This window comes from Ananas comosus, linkage group 6 (assembly GCF_001540865.1).
Source record: "Ananas comosus cultivar F153 linkage group 6, ASM154086v1, whole genome shotgun sequence".
Taxonomy (NCBI): domain Eukaryota; kingdom Viridiplantae; phylum Streptophyta; class Magnoliopsida; order Poales; family Bromeliaceae; genus Ananas; species Ananas comosus.
The window spans coordinates 8,607,143-8,622,899 of NC_033626.1; positions in this window are offsets into that span (position 1 = coordinate 8,607,143).

A 15,757-nucleotide genomic window follows, 5' to 3' on the forward strand; every position below is an offset into this window, starting at 1 on the left:
GCTCCTTTTAATTAATATTCGATTTTTCTTCTGCTTCCAGTTATGCGACTTCTTCTACTTCTTAGCGTTTAAATTTTATAAGTTTCTGCACTTTTCAATACACTATCACGTTTCGTGTTAAAGACCAAATGATTGTGATCTTATATGTATGTTCTTCTTCACTTATGCTCCTTACAATTACTTTTCGATTAATTTAAGAAATTAATTATTTGCATAGATAATAACACTACGATTTATTTATCTTTTATATATATACTACTTATAGTTTATTTATTTTTAAAATTAATATTTTTACTTACTTTTACTACATTTTAATAATATCTTTATGTTTTTAATTAGTTTTTAATAAGTTTCATAATTTTTATGTATAAATTTTTTCTTCTTACTTAATTGGTGATGATGACATAATGCAAAAAAAAATAATTAATTAAACAAAGTTTAAAATAATTATTAAAAAAATAAAGTTTTGGTATGGTATGGCAACTTGGATGGCATTTTTTTAGGCAACCGTTGCAACTATTGATTTATCATATAATTTGTTTCAATGACATTTCAAATGTGGAAATCACCTTTGTTGATTAATGATATAACTTATTGATTATCTAAGCCAATACATCTATATTATTTTTACTCCTTTTTATTTTTATTTTTTATTTTTTGCACTTGACCCACTACTAATTCCTCTGTTACTACTGCTTGATTATTAATGTTGCATGTTTTACTATTGTTTTTCTTCTCTTAGTACTGATGTTCAAGGATTTCATTGAAACTTTTGCACCTGTTGTACGCATGGAGACAGTTAGAACTGTTTTTGCTCTAGCAAGCCAACTAGAATTGTCAGTTTATCAACTCGATGTTAAGTCGGCATTTTTAAACGAAGAAATTGAAGAAGAAGTTTACATTGAACAACCTGAAGGTTATATTATAGAAGGAAAAGAAAATCAAGTTTATCAACTGCGCAAAGCCTTATATGGTGCTATTGTTTCTGCAACTTCTAATGAATCTGAAGTTTCTTTTGTTTTGCTTTTTCTTTTTACCCTTGTATCAAGTATTGGATTCTTTTCTTATCCATCAACTATTCTGTTCTTTCTCTTATTGTATTTTTCTACATAGGACATATATGTGAGTTAATTTCTAGCGGAACCTTTTGCATTAATTTATAATTTTCTTGCTACTGTGATTGTAAGCTTCACTACATATTTTTCTTTTTTTGCATGGTATATTTTTTCTACTACTTCTTCTCTTATTATTTTTGCTCCTAATTTGACTTTTTTTTAAATACTTTTCAATTGTTTAAATATAGTGATGCATTTTAGATGGCAATTATATAATCATTACAAATATTTGTTTCCCTCAGAAACCGGTAAATCGGCTATTGAGGTAAAGGTTTAAAAAAGTTCCTTTGATTTTATCAACTCAATTCTGTTTAATTACACATTGTGGTTTCAAATTTTGATTTTCGATAGTAATTGGTTGCATATTCCTGTTTAAAAATGAGAACTTTGTGTTGGGGCGATTCAAATTCGTTGTGTTTTGAGCTCAATTTGATTGGAATCGATAATTGAGATACATTAATTAGTTAAATAGTATTATGGTAGGTGATAGAGTGCTTCATGTTTGGATAATTTCTCTCTGAGTTTTTCCTTCGTTTCGTATTATTATTTTTTCAGTATCCCTCATGCTTCGAGGATATGGGCACATGTTTACTTTTTGCTTTAGATTGGTTCTTCTAACATTCTGCAATGACCATTCTACTCAGCTTAAAGTGCACATTTTGATCTTAAATTTTGGTTTTGGTGGTAATTGGTAATTTAATAGATTTCAAAGATAAGAAAAATAAATCAAAGTTAGATATTGAGTATTATCTGCCCGCCGCATCGCGCGGGTCACTGCACTAGTATAATATTTAAGATACGAATTTTAATATCAAAATCTAAATTATTGAAAGTATTCTGTTTTATTTGAATTAAAATATTTATATAATAAAAAATAAAAAATTTAAAGACCTATTTTCACAAATGTCCTTTCTCAACTGTTGATTATTTCAACTAATTGATGCCTTAGTAATAATTTTTCAAACCTCATGATTTTTAGTACACAGATTTATTTAGCTGGTGTATATAACAAGGCAAACTACAATTTGCCTGTATTATGAGTTTTGGTGCATTTTCACTCTATCTCCATGTGATTCAAAAATTATATTTAATTATGATGCGGTTTGTTTTTGTTTTTCCAAGATTCTAATTCTGATTCTAAATAGTACTGTTATCGAAGTCACATCACAGATGGTAAAGTATAAATTATAAAATAATAAAAAAATTATATTATTACTTTTTATGGTTTACAAATAGTTTTTCTTTGCTATCTATTTAATATTAAGTCCTTACAATCAGATAAAATTTTTAAAAAATGAAAAAAAATTGTTGTGTAGTTTAAAACACCAGGTTGATATAAATGAAAATGTAAAAAAGGAAAAAAAAAATAAATTTTATTCGAAATTGTATCTATTTGATTGTGCTTTGGGAGCCCTAATTTAGGGACAGTTTGGAAGTGCCAAGGTGAGAGTGCGCCCGGTTCCTAAGTCATGTTAATTTGACTTGCGGTGCAAGTTCGGTGAAGTATTAATTTTTTTTCTTTTTCTTTTTTTTTTTGTTCATATTTTTTAAGAAATAAATATAGTTAGAAATGTGAAATAGCTAAATTTCAAATTTGAAATATAGAGTACTAAATATTAAGTCTTTTGTTGTTTACTGACGGAATGACTGATACCCGAGATTTTAGGTTCGAAATCTTAATTTTTTCATATTTTCGGTTAAATTTATTTTGAACGGCCAAATAAGTTCAGTATTCGGCGAAGTTGAGAGCCTTAAGTTCATAGATCTGCGCGTGGGATTTCGGCGATTCTGGTAAATTTAGCAACATAACAAACATATGCGGCAACGACTTTGTTGAAGCAGCCGCTTCAAGGGTCTACTTCGTACCAGACAAACGGATCCTTGTGGAAGTCAAGTACACAGCCTAACCAACGAGAAACTATGGCATGCACCCGAGCGTACACGTCAGTGGCCTGGGAGGCCAGAAATTATTGCCTGCACCGGGTGCACGAGCACATCGCATATATATNATTAAAAATTATCAATTTTAAAAGTTTTTTGATTAGTAAATGACATCGAAAAATTATAAAATTTAATTTCTAAAATTTTAAATGCTCTAAATTATATTTAACGGTATGAATCGTCGAATCGGAAGATCTATTATCAAAAATAATTTATGAATACGAAGACGATTATATTCATAAGAGTATAGTACTAGGGCTATATATATATATATATATATATATATATATATATATATATATATATATATATATATATATCAAACAATTAATCATTACATATTGACTATGGTGCATGCAAGTGTACGTATACACCAAGTGCACGCAAAAATCTTTCATTAAGACAAAAGTTGCCTAATTAATGAGAAACTATTGAGAGCACCAGGGTGCATAGACCGGATCCCCATCAACATCAGAAAGTTTCTAGTCAGAGAAAAAAAAAACTATTTACTAGTTTATGTCTTAAAAACTAAACCTTTAGTTAAACTTTTTTTCAAAATAAAAATTATGAAATATTTTTTCAAGAAAAAAAATGAATCACGGATTCACTTAAGAAAAAATGAATCATAGATTTTTTTTTTTCTTTTGACACAATTAATTTTCGTAATTGTTTGCCTTTTACAATAAGTTTTACACATTAGACCGATTTAGGTAATGGTCTAACTAGCTTACAACAATCTTGCCGTGATCGTGTACCTTACCGCGGTAGATGACTCCGTAAAAGCAACAGCAACAATGAAATGAGAATTTGAAATAAGTTCTTACTGGGTGCAACCGCTGAAAGTGATGATCTACACTCACTGGGTCCAAAACAAGCATAAGTGTAAGAAATATGACAAATAAAGCTACTCTTGCAATATAAAGGAAATCCATACAAATACATGAATGGTGGGCCTTCAGGGGATGACGTGTGGATTTCTTGATTACTCTCTGTCTCCTTTCTTTCCCTCTCTCTCTTGTCGATCTCTCTCTGATCTCCCGTTGCACTATAGAAAAAAATTAATATAAGGATGCTTTTTAGACGACGCTTAGGGGAAGCGTCTCCAAGCGTTTTTACAATATGGAAAATACTGACGCTTCAAAATGCGTCATTATATGATATCAAATAATTTATTAAATGATGATAAATTTTACTATTATTTTTAATTTTTCGACGCTTTAAAGCGTCAGGATTTTAAAAATCCTGACACTTTAAAGCGTAAATCCTAACGCTTTAAAGCGTCAGAATGTATTTTACCGACGCTTGGTATAAGCGTCAATATATACGTGGCGACTCTTTATTTGCCGACGCTTTGACCAACGCTTTCAAAAGTGACGTTGGAATATATTGGGACGCTTTTAAGCATCGTTAAATATAAAAAAGAGTGTCCTTAAGTGTAACATTTTTTGCAGTATTGGCATCTGCGGCGCGATCTTCGCCGATGGGGAATCTGGTGAGGATCTCCCCCCGACGTTCTTTTCCCTACCTCTCTCTTCCTCTCTCTCCCCGATCTTTCTCATCTCCTTGTCGGTATTCGCATCGCAATTTTTGCCAGTTGAAAATCTGGTGCGGATCTCCTAATTAACTGCGGCCAAGTGATGTGTCAATTCTCCCTCTTTCTCTCTTTATATCTATCTCTTTCTTCGATCTACCGCCGAATGGTGTAGCGCGATCTCCGCCAGTGGAAAATCTGTTAAGGACCTCCCAATTAATGGCCTAGAGGTGACGTGTTTGCGCCCCCTCCCCCTGGCCCCTCCTCTTTGGTCGCCTTTTGTGTTTCCTTTTATGTCTTTTTTGTAAGTCAGGCTTTTTTGGTTTCCGCGTGAGATAGGATCTAGTTGCTGACTCCGGTGGTTGAGACGAACCCCTTGGCCACCGGTTTCCAGTTGCCTATGATGATGGCCTTGCCTAGCTTCATTGACACCTATAATACCTATCACCTCTACCTATTTCCGTACGAAGATCCCGTGCTGTTGAAACTCTATAAATACTTCTCTTAATTTTTCCAAAATTCTCTCCATAGTTTTGGTTCTTGAGAAGGAAGAAGGTTTGTATATACTTCTAATTTTATTTTAGTTTAATTTGATGCTTGATGCAGAGATGTTGGTATTGGTTGATGTTGATTTCTTTATCTGATAAGTTGAGGCAGGTATCATCTATACCTCTATACCTATACATTAATTTTCATGGCTAAATCCTACATGTACTAATCCCCTTAATTTGGGGAAGAGTGGGCCCACTTTTTTTTTCTCATTTTCTTTTTTTTCCTTATTTGATTATTATGTAATAAAAATAATTTTAATCATCCATGTGAGATCCCTGGTGTTCAGCTGTGGAGACTTGTCGACAGCTCTATAGAGTGTCGGGACAAGTCTGAATCGCGTTGGCGCCAAATAGACGCAAAACGGACTCCGTGTGACACGAGGGCAACTTTTAGCGAAGAAATTCGTAAAATAGCAGTTTTCTGCTTGCTGTACCAGTATAGCCATCAAGGTGTACCGGTACACATCAGCAGGCTGCGCGCAGGTTGCTCTCGGGTTGGCTAGTGTACCGGTACGCGGTCCCGTGTACCGGTACACCAGGGTAGGTGAGAGGGTATTTGGGTAATTTCTCTCCCTCGTTTGTATCACCCTTCCCTCTCTCTCTATTTAGGTTGGTGTAGAGCAGAGAGAGGGAGCTTTTTCTTCTTCTCCTCTCTCTCTCTAGCTGGGTTCTTGCGCACGGTGGAGCTCGGGTGGAGTTCGGATTTCATCGTCGACGTCGCGCCGCGGAGCATTCGAGCTCGTGTTTGATGCCAGGGTAGCGCGAGGAGGCTGGGCGAGCGTAGGTTTTCGCCGTTCTTGCTGTCGCACTGGTGCTTGGCGTTGTCGAGGTGGGTAATTCGGCATTTCCATTGTTTTTGGGCAAGTTCTTACTACTTCAACTCGGAGTGATGCTGTTTTGCTGAAATTCATCGTCGACTGTTAGTATTTCAACTCGTACTCAACGTAGGAGCATCGGATTGCGACGAGACTTGGTTCGTTGGATTCGGGACTTCGAGAGGAATCCACGAAGCCCTTACTTGCCGGATTGGAGAAGGTTAGCTTGGTCGAATCCCTTTTCTACTCTGTTGCTGCGAAATTCGGACTGAATTGGTGGATTTTGGATCGTAGAGCTTGGAGTCAGCCCGAGTGCTAGACTTGGAGGGTTCCAGTTGAGCCAGCAGGGATCCCGTTGGTTCGAGGCTTCGTTCGCTGCCAGGAGCTAGCTTTTTGAGGTGGGTTACATCGGTTTTGACTCCTAAGTTCTAATCATCGATATGTATAAACTTCAAGTTTTAGTATAGTCTTTTCTAGCTCGAATTCATGAATTATATTATAGATTGCAAATCTGAATTTGGAGCATGTGGAAATAAATTGAGTAGGTTATACATGTTGGACTTGGAATTTGAACTAGGAGAAAACCGGCGAGTTGGACCTGTCATCAGTTACACTGCCTGATTTAGCTCTAGAAGCCGTTATAAATTGTACTGTCGCAGTATCCTCGAGACGAGTACTCCAGGTAGTTTAGAATACATTTACGCTCGTGCTGGTATGCCGAGTGGATTTTTACAGGGTCGTTTGGGCTGTTTCGGACTTATGGGCGCCGTTGGGGTTGACGGTGGGCTCGGTTCGCCGTTTTGGCGTCAGATTGTGCCGAGGACACGTTACTTGTTGGTTGTTAAACCAGTTAGAGTCAGTTACTTGGACTTTGGCTTGACAGAGCCTGATTGAGCTCGACAGAGATACGCTGCATACTCGGTTGGGTAGCGCCCACGAGTGCCACTCCGGAGACGGCTTTGTGCTTTTGCGTTGGTGTCGCTCATGCCGGTTGGACTTGCTCTCCACGGACCAGTTAGTGTGGAGGTAGCTGGATAGTCGCAACTGGGCAGGGACGGGTGTATTCACAGTCTCAGGAATGGGTATGTTTACAGTCCCGATTAGATTGGGTTAGATTTGACATTTCCTACAGTTGGTTAGTGTAGAGCATGATAGTGTAGTGATTTGTAGCGGTTGAGTTTATTTCCTGTATTTTCCTACTATCTTGGCTCCCCTCTGTAGACTTAGTGGGTGGACCGATGTAGTTTTGGGCGGTACCCACTGAGGACTACTTGTTTTACAGTAGTTCTCACTCCCTGTTTGTTACCCCTGTTTTGCAGAGCCACAAGTTTCGGCTGCTGCGCCTTCCGAGGCGGATCGAGGCAAGGGCGTCGCGAGTTAGAGCCCTACCCGACGAGCAGAGCTAGAGGCACCCCTACTGCAGGTAGATGTTTTATTTCGAGTTTATGTACATAGTGGACTTAACTCGCCAGTGCGAGTAACTCTGTATTTTGGATTTGGACTATGTATATGAAACTCAATTCGTTTAGCTGTTGTTTTCTCTAGCAGCTCTATACTACTGTTCGTAGTATTGTATGTTTACAGGTACAGCTGTCGCTTCGTGTACAGAGGAAATTCTTTTGTATACGGCAGATTTGTCGGCGTGCCCGGAGAACGAGACATCCGAGGCGTGACAATCCATTTGCATGATATGCCACTTTTTTTGAATAAGATTGAATAGTTTTGTTGAAACGATTAAATTCTTTTTCATTATAGTTTCTTTTTTTAAAAAAATTATTTGTCTATAATGTAGACTATATTAACTATTTTTTGCACTAAACTGATATTTTATTATTTATAAATTTTCACTTTAACAGTATCTATCCGCCGTAATGCGCGAGTCACTACACTAGTTCTTCTATGTTCTCTATTGGGATCCAAGGAGGTTTGTCTCTTTGATGTTAATCGTTCTTACAAAGATGTTGATATTGGTTGATGAATAACATTGATTTCTTTCTTTGTTAGGTTAAAACGGGTTTCGTCCTTCTATCTTCTCTATTGGGATCAAAGGAGGTTTGCCTCGCCTCTTTGATGTTAATACGTATAATTACTGTAGAGATCATTGCAGTCATTATTAATTAAAAAATAAATCTTGCCTTTTTTCCCTTCTTTGGGTATCTTACCTTTTTTTCTCTGAAGGCTCACTATTCATATATTTCTTTGGATTGCGCATTTTTTTTATATTTTTCTCGCTATTATGATTTTATGTGTTTTTTTGGATTGATTTTGACTCCTTGATATTTTTTTTTTTACCTCTACCGAAGAGACTTTAGGGGATTGATTTTATTGGGACCCAACTATTAGCGAAGGCCACATAGGCGTGGCAGTGGGGCCGATCCTATGATGATCACTTTCCTGCTTGCGATTTTAAATGTGAAGCAGTGTTTTGTTTTCATTCCTGTCTCTCCAAAGCTCTTGCTTACACTCTCGAATGTAAGGCGATGATGTTTTTTTATTTTTTTAAAGGAACTTCTGTGAGTTCTCTTTTCTTTTGAAAGTATTTGCGAAAAATTATTGATTTTTTCCTCGATCGTTTGCCTGCATAGGCGCAACAGAACTCATATGGGCTTTCTTTTACCAAATAAATGGTAGTTATTGGAGCCACGAATAATGTTGGAAAGAAATATTTAAGATGATAAACCACACAGGGATAATTTTCATTGATAGAAACGGCAAAAAATTGAGCCTTATCGGAATAAAAATTCTTTACCTTACTTTTTTTCCTTATTTTCCAGTGTGGTTTCTGCCTTGAATTTGTTAACTTCTTTTTCTCTATTTTTAGAAATTTTTTACCCTATGTTGTTCAGTATTGAGTCGTTCCCTCATCCTCCGTTTCTACTTCCCTGTACTCCTCTAAAGTCTCTCGCTTTGTCATGATCTGCTTACAGTTAGAAATGGTTTATGCACCTGTAGATTTTCTGATTCTCTATTGTAAAATGTTGCATGCTTTTACATAGGCAGTCATCTACCTGAGCTTCTTTGGGAGCTTTGTAAAATAATATTACACAATTTCTCTCAATTTTTTCCTCTCTTTTTTCCCTTTTTTAGAATGCTTTTTCAGATTTGGTTTATTTTCGATTTTTCGTGCTGGTTTCTGATTCACTAATTTTCAAAATTAGCATGATTTATTTACCGCTGCAAATTCTTTTTTTTTTTTGTGAAGAAAATACATGTCTTTTACTATGCCCTTATCTACCTAAGCCTCTTTTGGGGTCCTGCGATACGACATTCCAGTTGAAATTGAAGTTCAGTAAGTGTTCTTAGGGGATATTTCTTTATGCTATTCTCTATACCAATTATCCCAAATTTGTAGAGAAGCCTTGAAAAATAAAGCAAGTTTTAGAGGCAAATGCAAATTGTTGTGCCCGTTGATATTTTAGAAATTGCGAATTTGCTAGAATACAATAGTGATGTAGCTTGGAGGGCTGTACATCAACCGCTGTAGCCACTATTGTTATATAGCGATCTGATATGGAAAAAGAAAAAGAATGAGCTCTTTAACATATTAAATAATAATGAGTTTTGTTGTCTAAGCTTTTCTTTTTTTTTTACTTCTAATATTTACTATTTTGTTGAATGTTTCTATTATTTTTCTTTTTTGTTTATCAATTACTTTATCTGCAGTCATTTTCAATTAATCTTTAGATGATTATTCTCATTATATATCTTTTGATTGAGACTAAGATATTTGGATACTATCTGATATATTTCATAGCAATTTTTTTATTTAAGTTGTATAAGATTTTTTATAGTTTGGTTTTATTTTCACTATTTATTTTGCATAGCTTATCTCTAAATATTTTATATTTAATAAATTAGGTTCTAATGTATATTTCATTACGGTTGCTGTTACTGATATGTAGAGGCCCTTATATTTTGCTCACTATTTTGATTGTTTCTTCTAATATGCTTTGTTGTCACTTTTCTCGTGTCTCTTATATTTTCACTTTTTACATTTTTTTTCCCCACCTTGATTCAACTGTTATTTTTCCTTTTTTCTTTGTTGTTATGCTTTCGAGACTTATATATTTGAATCAAATTTGTAGGAAAATGTGCCAATTTGTAGGGTCCAACATGGCAAATATAAGCAATGATGATAGAATATCTAAAATATAGAGCAAGCTTGATGACCTCAAAGCAACTCTTGCATCGATTATTCGCCAAAAAATTGCCAATTAACAACAAGGAAAATGATTTTTTAGTTTGAGCAAGAAAAAAGGGTGAACTACTGACTATTTAAGTTCACTTACTTCTTTTACTTGCTGCTAATTCCCTATGGATATATCCCAAATTTGCAGAGAAAGTTTGGAAACAAACCAAGTTTCATAGGCTAATGTGATTAATTGTGAATCAGTGTAGGCTGTTGGTGCATAAAGATATGGCAGTGACTTGCAAATGACACTGTGTAGGTTGAAATAGCAGCTAATGTGTCTCTCTTCTTTTGTTGGCTATTCTCTGAACTTATGCTTATTGAGGGTTTTTGCTATCATCTTTCAATTCTAAAACTTATGTCATGTAAGAAATTAGATCCTATCTCTCTGTTATGATTATCATTATTTTCTGTACTTAACTAGCAAGTTTCTGTTTAATTTGTTGCACATCTCCAAAATGTTAAAGTGAAATGATTTTTAATTTTATAGGTCAATCCCCGGTGCTATGCTTTCAAATGGATAACTTTGTTATTGACTTAAGAATTTAATTTTGTTGATTCCCTTCACATCTATATATTTGAACTGTTCAATGTCATGGTTTTAGTAGGAAATATAAATGCAACAAATAGATGAAATGAATCAACTATAAACATGCCTCAACAAGAGATGTTGTTCTAACATGTCTTATATACTATTCATTACATATACAGGTTTAGCATCTCATGCTAATTATAAGCTGTTCATTTTTTCACTACATATCTTAATTCATGAAGAACTTCATCATAATAGTTTAACTGGCTAATAATATCATGTAGCTATCTTTCTACACTAACAGGAGTGCAATCATATAGGTAATGTCATTGCAACTAATGACTAACAGTAACATCAACCTTCTAGTAAGTACATTACTAGGTATATCTCGACTAGTGACATAATGTACATCTACTAATATGTCCATCTAATGTTAAACTTGTTTACCTTTATCCAATTATCAACGAACTTACACGTGGTAAAATTTCGGCTCGTGCCGTGCCTAATGACCTCGTGGAAATCAACACTACCCACGGCAATCCACTTCGGCGCTCAGTCCCGCATGGGTGATCTGATATTGCGTGGCTAACTCCGGAGTGCCAGCTTGTGGGGAGCGACTCTCACAAGCATGTGTGAATGAGCACATTTGCAAGCAAGCGTAATCCATAGCATAAGGTCGATAGGTCTCATATCCAATTATCATGTCTCAAACACGGAATCATAACTACCCCGACACGAAGTCGGTAGTTAACATAAAGTCATATTTCACTTTTAACTACTTGGTGACATATTTCTACCAATAGATAATATGACTTAAGCATAAACTATTGACATCTTACAGATGATTCTAACGGCTATACCCGCATATTCACTACTCCCTACAATATAAGGAAAGTGGTTTACTAAGGTCATAGTCAATGATTCACTAGGGTGTTCACACAACCTCGTGGTATATATCATGTATTTCTACATTTGCCTCCACTACATGGAGTATACATTTATTATGCAATTATTTCTTCTTGACTATACAAGTGCGTCATCTCACGACCCATAGGTCGAAGTCTATATCATATCGTTTAGTTCCAGTCATTTAACTAGGCCATATACAATAACATGAAGTTCATGTTAACTCTAACCGGTGAATGCCATAACCAACTTGTCTACACAAGTATGCGAAATATCATGTACAGTATTCTACACTTAATCTCTAAATTAATTCCTTCTGCAATATGAAGATATAACTCTACTATATAGGATATGCACAAAAGTTCTATCATCATGTCTATAATATGGAATTGCATGATTTAACTCAAAGATTAAGAACCATATTACATCATTCACTTAATTATTCATCTCAACTAAGTGTCATATTCATAACTTTACATCCATTCATTATTGAATGATGTCATACTTAACTTGTCTATACAAGTTTGTTATTATCATATAATACATGCTAAACAAGCAAGTGATCTATGCCTACTATACTAAGCAAGTTCATAATCCTTCCTCTACTATATAGAGGTTTAACTTTATTCTACACACGATGCATGTCTTATGCAAGTATAACCCCCTTCAAGCTATATTCAACGTGAATATGCAACAATTTCAATGTCATAATATCAAAGAAGACATAGGGGAAATTCACCCATTTCGGTAAAGTCAAACCCACCGAAACTAGACGACTCCTTCCGGCTACCTAAACGAGGAGCTCGCAAGCCTCCAAGCACCCTAACAATAATTCTAAATCAATTAGAAGGTTTTACTAAGCCTTCTATGAAGATTTTATGAAATCACAACACATAGGTAGAAATATACCTTACATAGAGCAAGTCTCTACTCCACACTCTCCTCCTCAGGTTGGGCACCTTAAAGCCATCCTAAAAGAGGATTTAACATCACTAAATAAGTTTGACAAGGCTCAGCTGTGAACTATATCAAACCACCACCAATACTAACATCACACCCAACAATCAAAGTGAGGAATAAAATACTCACCTTCCAAAGCTCCAAGCTCAGCCAATCCCTGAATTAGGGTTGCAGATATCTCATCTAAGACACTCTCTTCCTCACTTCTATAGCTCCTCCAAAGCCCTCAAACCAGCAAGCATGAAGAAAAGAGGAGAAAAGGGATCAACACATCACTTTCTACCAAGTGTAGAAGTGGAATCTAGAGAGAGGAAGAGAAGGCTTACCCTTGCTTTCTCTCAGCTTCAGGCCTGAGAAAGAACACTAACAGGGTAGTTGGGGCTTTTATGGATAAGCACAACAGCCAAAATTATCAAAAAACCCCTTACCAACTCAATCAGCTGCATTGAGTACCGGTGCGCGGGTTGAGGTACCGGTACCCTGCCAGTAAACAGCTAAAATCTGAGTTCTCTGCTCAGCTGGGTTTATGCAGTGTACCGGTACTATCTCAATACTGTATCGGTACCCAGCTCCAGTACCGGTACTCCCCTACTTGGTACCGGTACTCAGCGCAAGACCCTCAAACCCGAGAGCTACGCAATTGGCCATTCTGTGGGGTATCGGTATCTTACTCTGGTACCGGTACTCAACACTCAAAACCTGAATTTTGCAGGTTTTAGTGTCAGTAACCAATCCGAATACTTAGAACACTTAAGTTAAAGGTCAGTACGCTTCCGGCAACACTCAAAACAGCTAGGGTAGTGACAATTACTATCCTTACACTGAAACCTTGCTATTTGCTAAAGTTCAGTGTACTACAAACTATCTCTCAAATAGTGCAACTTTTGTTTAAGAAGTATAATTTTCATTTAAGGGGTGCTCTTTGGGAGGAGAAATAGTATAACTATCTTTCAAATAGTGCAATTTTTATTTAAAAAGTGTAACTATATCCCAAATAGTATTTTTTTTTTTTAAAGAGTGATATTTTTATCTTAAAGGATGCTCTTTGGGAGGAGAAATAGTGTAACTATCTCCAAAATAGTGCAACTTTTGTTTAAAGAGTGCAATTTTCATCTTAAAGGTTGCAGTTTATATCTCAAAAAGTATAACTTACGTCTATAATAGTGCAACATTCTTCTATAACAGTGTTTGTTATGCCCCAGATCCGAATGCTCGGATCCGAACCGCAACAACCGGCCACGAATTTAGAGGAAGAACTTTTGAAAACGAAAAGCCTTAAATTGATCCAAAGCCACTATCTCAGTTAAAGACTAAATAATTTATTAATTAAAACAAAACTAAACAATAACTACTAGATGTCCAATTAATCAACCTCAAATCAAAATAAATCATATATCCAAAATTTAAAATCTATCTAACGAGTTCTCGCCGGCCAATTATCTTACACGCCCTGACTCTGTACCTGAAACGGTGGACGACAAAAGTAAGCGCAATGCTTAACAAGAAATCTACTTCAAGGTTAACGATAAATTTTAAATTTGAAACCACAATGGTCATGGTTTAGAGCATCTCCACTCTGTCGCTCTAACCACGAAAGCTACAATTACGCGTCGTTCCTCCTCGAAAACCGCGTACAGGATGAATCCCTCTCCTTCGAGGAATCCGACCGCAACAGTCATAAACAACAATAAATCATGATAATAATAATGTGTAAAATAAATAAATCATGCCAGTCAATAATAACTATAAAATCCACTCGGAAGTATTAACAACTAGTAAACAAAACAGATAATAATCGTGTCCTGAACCCACTCGGATCCACATATTTTCTACCGTTTGCAAAAAAGTAGCTATTTACTTTCCTCTATTAGTGCTCACATATTCGTCACGTTTTAAGATTGAGGTTTTACAGCTGTCTCAGCATCTACAACAACGAAAAGACCCAAATAAAATATATTTTCAAACAAGCCCTTTAACTATTAAAAATTCTGTAAAAATTATACAGTAAATTAGGATAATTAGACCACACGATCTTATCCGTATTTTCAAGATGAGTCTTATAGCTCTTGAATCGCAAAATTTTGCCTTACGGACAAAAAGTTATGCCTCTTTACGGATCAGTCCCTAAAATCCAAACTGCTATTTACAGATTGGTCCATGGCTGATCTTTTAAGCCATTATAAGCACCAAAATTTCACTGCATCCGGTCCAACATCAGAAGCGTGCACCAGAAGCTTTTCTAATTAATTATAATTCAATCGATAGAGGCAAAACACTCTAATTAACAACGTAATCACGTTTAATATCGCTACGATAAATTGAAATCTAAACGTAAAAATAAACCATGCAAAAATTAATATGGTCCACCGTGAACCGGGTCTAGCCAGATCCAAAATAATCCCATCTTCTTTCTTCTTCTTCTTCCCAACTCAATCAAAAAATTTCTCTCATACCCCTCTCATGGCCAACCATGGTCACCCCATATGGGGTTCACCCTAACCTAACCCGTAGGTGGCCGGCGACCACTTCGGCGACGGCGGTAAAATGAGAAGAGAGGATAAGATGGGGAGGTAGAAGAAGAAAGAAAAGAGAGAGAAAAAAAAGAGAGAACTAATTATTGGAGACTCACCTCGCTCTCCCTCTTTTTCCCTCTACCTCACGATCGTTGGATCTTGCTCCCGCCGGTAGCCACGCTTGCACAAAGAATATTTATTATTATTATTATTTTGGCCGTACACCCTCCCTAAATTATCTATTTATAGGTCATTAATTAGGGCTAAATCTCAATCCTACTCTAACTAGTAATAGAGTATAATTAATCTGAAAATCAAATCCAATCGAATCCACTTAATCCGATGGTACAAATAAATAAAAAAAATATTAATAATGGATTTATCACAAAACTAAAATCATACTCGCATATTTAAATTTTAATTGGATGAGGGTATTGCAGTGTAACTTTATTTTAATAGTGCAACTTCATCTTTTTGTTCCTTCTTCTCTAGTTCTTCTTTCTTATTCTTTAGTTTTTTATTTTTAGTTAGATTTTTTTTTTTGTTTTAAGCAAACAAAAATGCTTGACCAAGGATGCACCTGTGCACCGCCTGCCTCGCCTTCGACCTCGTCGAGGCCGCGCTCACCGCTGCCCTCTAGGATGCCGCACTCGTCGCCGCCCCACCCTCTTTCCAGCTTCGTCATGTTCTCCTTCGTTTCCACC